The 7570-nt window shown below is 56.4% G+C and overlaps 1 protein-coding gene across 2 annotated transcripts in view; it reads left to right on the top strand.

Moving 5' to 3' along the window:
• The first annotated feature begins 595 nt into the window (after nt 1-595).
• Nucleotides 596-7570, top strand: part of LINGO1 (leucine rich repeat and Ig domain containing 1) — a 189932-nt gene continuing 182957 nt past the window's right edge. Inside the window, exon 1 of one of the 2 annotated variants that reach the window (XR_001596864.2) lies at nt 596-1525. The gene's annotated coding sequence lies outside the window, so the exon portion shown is untranslated. The remainder of the gene's footprint in view (nt 1526-7570) is intronic. The other variant, XR_001596862.2, reaches the window with a different exon arrangement.

Below are 7570 nucleotides of genomic sequence, written 5' to 3'. Positions count from 1 at the left end.
TAGGCATGGCCTCAGAGATGATGGAAGCCAATGTCCTTCTAAGGAAGGGTAAACGGAGGCCCAGAAAGAGGCAGGCATTTGCCCAAGGTCATTCAGCAGGAGTGGGAGGCCACCCTGTGATCCCTGTCCTACCAGCACGACAAGTGTCCTTACTCTGGGCTCAGAATCGGACAGCTGCTTCCCTGATCCCTCTTCCCCCACCCACCCCGCAGTCCCAGCGAACATCCTGCTCTGCTCTCACACCTTCAGCCTGCCCCTAAGCTTAGCTGCCAACAAGCACTGAGCGCCCCACCCTGGATGGCTGGTCTGGGCAGCTTCCGATCGCTCCTCTCCTTGACTCACCTCCAGCCCGGGAAGACCCGGCTCAACAGCCAGGAACAGGGTGCCACCCGCACGGCCGCGGCTGTGCCACCACCCCGGACTGTCCCCACGCGGCGAGGCTGTCCTTCTTGGTGCCCCCGAGTGGGCAAGGCGAGCCCGGTGCGCTATCCCTTTAAACCCGGGAGAGATGGGAGCTGTCAGCGACAGCCGAGGCTAGAGCGGGACGTCGCCGCTGGACAGGCCAGAGCGAGTAGCCACTGAGCGAGCGGAGAGAGGAGTGGGCGGCGGGGTCCGGGCACAGCCGGTCCTCTTGTCTACTGCGCACTCGTAAACCTGGGCCAGGCGAGCGGCGGGCGGCACCCAGTGTAATGCGAAGAATGTGAGAGGCAGCTCAGGGAGGTGCGGAGCAGAGAGCGCGGGAGAGGGCGGCAGCACCGTAGCGAGACAAAACGCGAGAGACAGTAGACTGGGATCCGGGAGCAGGTAGGAGAAAAGAGAGGAAGTAAAGAGGGGCAGTGACAGAAGAAGAGGAAAGAGAGAGCGGAAGAGCACGCGGCTGCGGGTGGCAGCGTGGGTGAAGAGGGAGCTGGTGCCTCTGGGTGTCAGCGTCTGCAGCCCGAGTTGGGCGCCTCGGCCGGGGTTCAGGCTGGGAGAGCGGCCGCGGCCGGGTGGGGCATGGTGGCGGAGCAGAGACGCCCGAGGGGCCCCCCTCCGGAGGCAGTTGGGGACCTGAGGCGGGGCCAGCCCGGAAGGGGACGCAGGTTTGCTCATTCGGCGCCGCGGGCCGCACTCCGGGAGCTTCGGGGGGCCGGTGCATCCAGCCCTTTGTGAGCGCCCCAGGAGGGAGAATCGGAAGTGTGGAGCTGGGGGTGCGGCAGCGTATTGCACGCTCGCGCGCGTGTGTGTGAGCGCAGGCGGGTGGGAGCGCGCGTTAGGGATTCTGCTGGCATCGCAGCGTGCAGGGCAGAAGGCAGGAGCGGGCGCGCCGGGGAGCGCGGTGGCCCTCCCGCGCACACGCACACGCACACGCACGCGCGCACACGCGCGCGTACACACGCCCTCCCTGCTCGTTGCTGCTGCTTCCATCTCGGAGCCGAGACCTGCGTGCGGAGCGGGAACCGGACCCGGAGCGGGAAGCGGAGCGGAGTCGAGCCGGGGATGCTGCTCCGGAGCAGAGCTGCGCGCAGAATGCGCGCCGGGGACGGTGAGTTGCCCAGGCCCTGATGCTGCGGTGAGGCCGGGATCGCGGGGCGCAGGCCGGGAGCTGGGGTCTCTGCTTGCCGGCAGTGCCGCATGCGCGGTATCTGATTGGGCGGGAGCCTCAGGGCAGCGGGTGGGGGTGTGATGTTGGGTGCGCGCGGGTGGGGCATGCACGCGCGGAGCGGGAGGGGGCGCGCGCGGCACCCCAGTTTGTGACCGCGCGCCCGCCAGCTGCGCGGCCCCTCCTAACCCTCGCCTGCCGCCAGAACCCCGCGACTTGGAGCAACTTAGTGTGTGCGGTGAGAGGATGGAGGCGCTTTAATGGTGGCATTTCGGCGTTTCTTTCCGAAGGAGAGAAAGCGAGGTTCGAATGGGGCGGGGCTCAGGCTGTGCCGCCTGGCGGACTGAGGGGTGCGTCTCTACCACTCAGCTGGCACAGCCGCCCGCCCTCGGGGACATCTGTCCAGCCCCGAGGCGCCGTTCTGGAGCCGCTCCGGGCGCCAGACTCCTGTGACCCTGCCAGGGTCAGGTGGGACGGCGCGGCGACAAGCGTCCAGGTCGTCTTTGCATCCAGGCTGAGGACACCGAGCTTGAGGTAGGGTAGCGAGGAGACATGCCTAGCGTGTATATGTGTGTGTCCCTGCGCCTTCTGCTCTGTGGGATAGGCTGCTGGAAGAAGGGAACTGCTAATGCTAAAAAGGTGCAGAGCTCCCCAGAGGCTGCGAATTGGATGGGGTACCTCTAGGCCCTCCAGCCTGCTGCCCCGCCATCCTAGCTTTGCTTGCAGACATGCTCTTGCGTACCTCATTGCGTGTGATGAAGTTGTGGCAATGCTATATCCTCGAACCCCATCACCGAGTCTTCTTTCACACTCCTTTCCTGTGCTGGCTGCCTCAGGGAACTTCCTAGCTCCCTTCAGCCCCCAAATGCTAGCCCTGCCCCTGCAGTGGAAGATGGCATGGGGGAGATGTTGTCTAGGATGGTGCCTCTGAGAGGTAGGGAACACTCTGTCCCCAGGAGTGAGAAGCTCAAGGAAAGGTCAGAGGTCAGGCCCCCTGCAGGCCCTTCCCCTTTATCGAATCCTCCCTGCTTCCTAGGCAGGCTCTTCCTCCTCTAGGAAACCTCTGATTGCTCCTGAATCCTTCCATCCAGCTTGGGCTTCTAGGCTGTAGCAGCTGGTTTTCTCAGCCGCCCTTGTCCATATGCTCTCTTTACTGGCACTCAGTGTATGAGTCTGTGGGGTCAGAAGTCTTGTTCTCAGCCTAGATTCTGGGTAAAGGGGTGTAACACTGGACCAATCAGTAAGTATCTACCTGGTCTCTGAGGTATAGTAATATGTTGTTTGACCAGCTTTCAGGCTTAAACCTTACTTCCACTTACATTTTCCCTCTGGAATCTCTCAGGCACCTTATGAGAATGCAAGGTTCATGGACATGCTTCCTCTCCATTTCACAGAGAAGGATTTTGAGGCAGAGGTGGAGTTAGGAGCTTTCCAATCTCAGGGTGGCCCCTTCTTGTGAGGGTATCCTTTAACTTGGCCTTTGGCAAGGTGGGGGAGGGGGCAGGGAGGGCACCCTGCTGCTGGAGGGTCTCCCCGGGGCAGCTATCCTGCTGCCTGTGAGCAACATCCTCCCCTGATGGGCAGGGAGGTGGGCGCAGCCACTCTCAACCTTATTCTCTCTGGCTTGACTTCTGGTACCTCTTGACCCTAGCCTCATTAACCTTTGCTTCCTAGATCTGGGACCAGAGTCTGCTAGTGCTCTGCATGACAGCTTTTAAATCCTTAACACTGAGATGTCCGTATCATTCTCATCCTGGCTCTCTAGGCTAGGCCCTGGCATTGTCCTCTTGTTTAGGCCCGGAACCCTTCCCACTCTCCTGAGATCTCCATCTTGGAGCCAAAGAGCTCACCCTCAGGAGAATAGGTTCCCCACAGAGGTCTAAATGTGCATTGTGGGTATTGAGACCACTTCCTTCCCAGGAGGCCATCTGAGGCACAGGAGGCTAGAGTGGCTATCAGCCCCAGGCAAGCCTCTGTGACCCCTCTAGTCTTGATGGCAGCCTAGACTCATCTCCAGGGCCACTCAGGCCCTTGGAGGCCACCTGTGGGAGTGTGTGTATGTGTGTTGTGTGTGTGTGTGTGGGGGGGCTGTTGCCCAGGAGTGACCAAAACTTCTCCTGGGGCCGGGAGGTGAGGTTGGCCTGTTGAACCTCGTGGTGGCTCCCTCAGCCTCTGCTGGCTTCACTCTCAGGCAGCCTCTTGCTGACTCCATCTTTCTCAATTGTTCTTTCTTGCTCTCTTTTCACCTCCTGTCCCCTGTGGCTGTCTGAGCTCTGGACTTTTGCCTTCTGAGTGTTGACTGATGCTCTGGTTGACACCCAGGTGGTTGGAGCATGGCCAGAGGCCTGTTTGGCCCCCACCCCTGCCATCAAGGCCTGGTTGGATCCCTGTCCTGGTTCTTTTCCCTACCCCCCAAATGAACTCCAGCAGGATGAGCCTTTCATTTGGAGCCTCAAACAATGAGCGGAGAAGAGAAGGGTACCTCTTTGGCCCCTGGTCTGTGCTATCAGGGGTGAAAATCTCAGCCAGGTGCTCCCAGCCCCCACTGGCTGCTCCTTTAGGACAACAACTACTTGCCTGTGAAACCTGGCTGGTAAGGGGTAGTGCCTAGTGTGGCCCCCTTAATTTCTCTCTCTAGCCAGGCCCTGACCCTGCCATGTTTGTGTGTTAAATTATAAAAACATTACATTTTAACAAATTCAGTGATAAGAAGTTGGGCAGGCTAGGCCTTAGGATGACTTGAGTGGGGAAGAGTACCCCTGACCACTCAGGCTTCTTTTGAGGGAAATGTGGGTAGGCCACCCTGGCCAATCGGTCTCTTCCATGGGCTTCCAGCATCTAGACAGCTGCTCCTAAGGACGATGTTATGTAGCCTTGCTCCTCATTACCTGGAATCCTACACTTAGGGCTCACTCTACATTTGGGGGCATCTCCTGGGTTGAGGCCTAGGCTTACTTATGGAGCTACTGCTGTCAAGCCTGGGCCCCTCCTTGGGTGGGCTCTGAAAGGAGATACAGATATTGACCCACACCCCAGTATGAGGCAGAATGGGCTGGGCAGCTGCAGAGGTGGTGGTGGTGGTGGTGGGTGGGAAAGGGTAGGCAAGGGTTATTTCAGATGGGGTGGTGCTTTTTTTTATCTGCTCAGATGTTTCTGGCACTTGGTAGATGCTCAATAAATATACTGAATAAATGAATGAATGGAGAATGTGAATGAAGGAGGGCTTTCCAGGCAGATTGCACAGCATTAGAAAAAGCAAGGAGGTGGGAAGCAGCAGGCATGGGTGGAATGTGTTTGTAATGGAGTAGTTCATGAAGGGGCACAGCAGGCACAGAGCAGGCTGGAAAAAAAATGGAGGAGGACCTTGAGTGCTTGACTGAGGAGCATGGGCTGATTCTGTATTCAGGGGTTGCAGGGTTGAAGTTCTGGAAGGATGGGATCAGATTTGCAATTTAAACTTCTCCCTCTGGTGCAGTTGGCCAGGAGAGCCAGAGGCAGAAAGGCAATCCCGAAGGTGCTATGGAAATCCAGGCTGGTGATGAGGGCAACGGCAGGGATAGGTGTTTTGCCTGTCTTCACTGGGATGGCCAAGGGGCCGTGCATGGTTCCCCACCTGATGGAGGATGGAGAGATTTGGCCTGGGTGGAGAGCCAGGTGGGAGATGTAGGCTGTTAGAATTGGGCAGGGTCTCAGGCATCACTATTCCCACCACCTGGGTGTATAGAGGTGGCAGATATCCTGGAGTCATAAGATGTAGCCTTTAGTAAGGGCGTCCCAGTGTCATACTTCAGCAAGTCCCTATGGTCCCTAGGGCCTCAGTTTCTATGTCTGTAAAATGGATTAGTTTAATTGGAGAACTGGAATGAGTTTGGGTAGAAGTTTGGGACCTCAGAAATGGGATACAAAGGGAAGAGACAGAGGGGTTGTTCGCACTGCTTTTCGACAAGGAAGAGTTTGAGGCCCAGAGAGGGATGGTAACTTGAACAAGGTCTTAAAGCAAGTTGGGGTTTTCCTGGCTTCGCCTGTGGCCTGCTATGCAGGGGTGGGGTGGTGTCTGGGGCCTCTACAGAGGACATCCTCAGGCAGTTGCCTCAGCAGTCCAGCTGTTGGGAGCATAAGGGGCCATATGGAGGCACCAGCTGCTGGAAGAGGAATAGCGGCTCTCACCCTGGCCTTCTGGATATATGTAGGCACTGCCAGCCTCCAAGGTCAGGGTGGGCGGAGTCCAAAATGGAACCTTGGTGTCCAGGTTGGTTTGGACTTGGAGGTTGGCCTTGGCAGGTGGCCGAATTCCAGCACCCATCTGCCAGGGCAGCTGGACAGGTGGCTTCATGCCCAGGAGTGATCCAATTAGCTCAGGACCAGCTGTGGCAGCCATCCTCCCATCCCCCACCTGGTTCTAATGGCCCTGATAGTCCACAGGCCATGGGGTGGCACATTTCATCTTATGTCATCAGTCTTGGGCCTCAGTGGAGTGTGTGTATCTGACATGCAGCCGCACCCCGAACACTGATTCTGTAGCTCTGAGATTCAGGGGTATGGAAATGGGCCGCTTGAATAGCCTGGGCTTGAGTGCTGTCTGGAAGTGAGTTTGAATCCTGACTCAGTCGCTTCTGAGCTGGATGAGCTTGGGCAAGTCACTTCAATTTCCTGAGCCTCAGTTTCCTCATCTGTATCTGGAAGAATGCTACCTACCTTGTAGGGGTGTCATTAGCATGTTTTGAAATAATACATGGAAAGCATCCACTAGCCTGATATACTGAAGAATCTCAGTAAATGTTAGTTCATGTTTGCTTTCAAGTAGGACAGGGCGGTGACCTCTGTTGGAGTTTCAATGTTCAGATTGAAGTAGAGAGGAGCCTTATGATTTTCCAGTACAAAATTTGATTTATAATTTTCCAAAAGTTTTTACTTTCCTCATGGTAGTTCTATAAAGTAGACAGGGAGCCACAGCTCCATTTCATAGAGCATGAAACTAGGAAGTGATTTTCCAGAGTTACATGATGAGTTGGGTTTGACCTTGTCTCTGGACTTCTGATCCAGGACTCTTGCTCCATGGGTGTGCTTCCCAAACTTTGGAGGTAGAGGCCTGTCTAGATGAAGTTTGGGGGAATTCCAGAGATTCCCCCACCCGTCCCTGTCTTCCTCATAGGTGCAGAGACAGGTTGTCATGGTGACAAGCAGCCAATCCCAGCTGGAGTGGTATGGGGGACTCTTAGTGAGGCAGTGTTTGCTGCATTTCTCCAGCTGCCCAGCAACAGTTAGGGGTAAGGGAGTGCCGGGGAGTCGGGGGTGGGCAGGTCTTCACCTTCTGGGCAACCCTGGGGCATGCCAAGGTGAGCAGGGCTCAGCTTTCTGGTCAAAGTGGGGAGAGCTCTGAGCTCCACAACTGACCAGCTGGGTGACTTTGACCAGGTTACTCTCTGTCCCTCTTTGAGCCTTAGCTTCCCTTTTTGTAAATTGGAGATAATTATCTCCCTCAAAAGGCTGTTCTTGAGGCTATACTATAAATATATGTTTTTATATAAACATGATATTCCACAGCTGTGATTCCAGGAGTCCCTAGTTCTCCATCTGATGATCCTAGAATAATTCAGCAATTCACTTGTTGGGTACTTCCTCTGGGCTGGCTGTGCTGGCTTTTGCGAGACAGAGGTGAATAGGATCAGCTCTTGCCCTCTTGGGGCATGCAACCTTGCAGTAACAGTGAACTGCATGGCTTTTAACTGTCCTGCAAACAAATGCTGGCTGTCATGCTTCTGCTCAGCACCCTTGAAGGGCTCCCTGTTGCCTCCAGGGCCCTTAGGTGCCTTTCACAGTCTGACCCTCTGCCCCAGCCATCTCCATTCATACTCCTCTGTGCCCCCAGGCTCCAGCCAAACACCATTCACTCTCCCCTTCACACATACTGTGGCTTTCATCCTCCAAGGTTTGACTGTGCCGTCTCCTCTGTGTGATTCCTTCCTGCGTCTCTGCCCATGTAGATGC

The sequence above is a fragment of the Rousettus aegyptiacus genome, unplaced genomic scaffold (assembly GCF_014176215.1).
Source record: "Rousettus aegyptiacus isolate mRouAeg1 unplaced genomic scaffold, mRouAeg1.p scaffold_m13_p_3, whole genome shotgun sequence".
NCBI classification, from domain to species: Eukaryota; Metazoa; Chordata; class Mammalia; order Chiroptera; family Pteropodidae; genus Rousettus; species Rousettus aegyptiacus.
Note: the sequence above shows the minus strand (reverse complement) of the source record. Positions and strands in the feature narration are given on the sequence as shown.